We start from the raw sequence: 636 nt of genomic DNA, 5'->3' as shown, positions 1-636 counted from the left end.
GAGATTTGAGGTTCAAGAAACCCCCACAGATAACAAACAGTCTTTCCAAATAGGGTCGGGAAACTGCTTCATAGCTGGATGCCAAGAGCCAATCCAAATTGCCATCATCCCAGTGTCTGTAATGCCATCTAATCAACATCACAAGACACTTTTTTCTACATACAAGATCCGTGGGATTCCAGGTGGGAGACAGGAGTCCTTGGTAAGTTCTATCGTAAAAATCAGCCCGGGGCCCCAATGAGTACCATCCATATTCAGAGAAAATATGTCTCAGTTGCCCAGCCCCTAGATATTGAAAAAGTAGGGGAGATAATCAAACACTCCTCTGAGGTCCTTATCTCTTTGACATCACCCCTCATAAATGGTACTAACTTGTTATTTCGCCTTTTACTTCAGACCTTGACCTCGACATACCAACTACTTAATGTTATCAGACCTAGATGCTTTAAAGAGTGCTGGTTATGTGTACCTCCTGGAACTAACTCACAATTGTCACTTACAGCGTCTCCGGTGATACTGCCAAGTAACGTTACCTTACCCTTTGTCAGCTCCCCTGGCTCCAGTGTCACCACGACTCCATACCTTACCTCTGTCCCTCTCTTTGGTGTGGCAACCTGTTTTAAGGCCTCTGGGACT

This window comes from Mastomys coucha, unplaced genomic scaffold, assembly GCF_008632895.1.
Source record: "Mastomys coucha isolate ucsf_1 unplaced genomic scaffold, UCSF_Mcou_1 pScaffold1, whole genome shotgun sequence".
NCBI lineage: Eukaryota > Metazoa > Chordata > Mammalia > Rodentia > Muridae > Mastomys > Mastomys coucha.
This window is presented reverse-complemented; position numbering follows the sequence as displayed.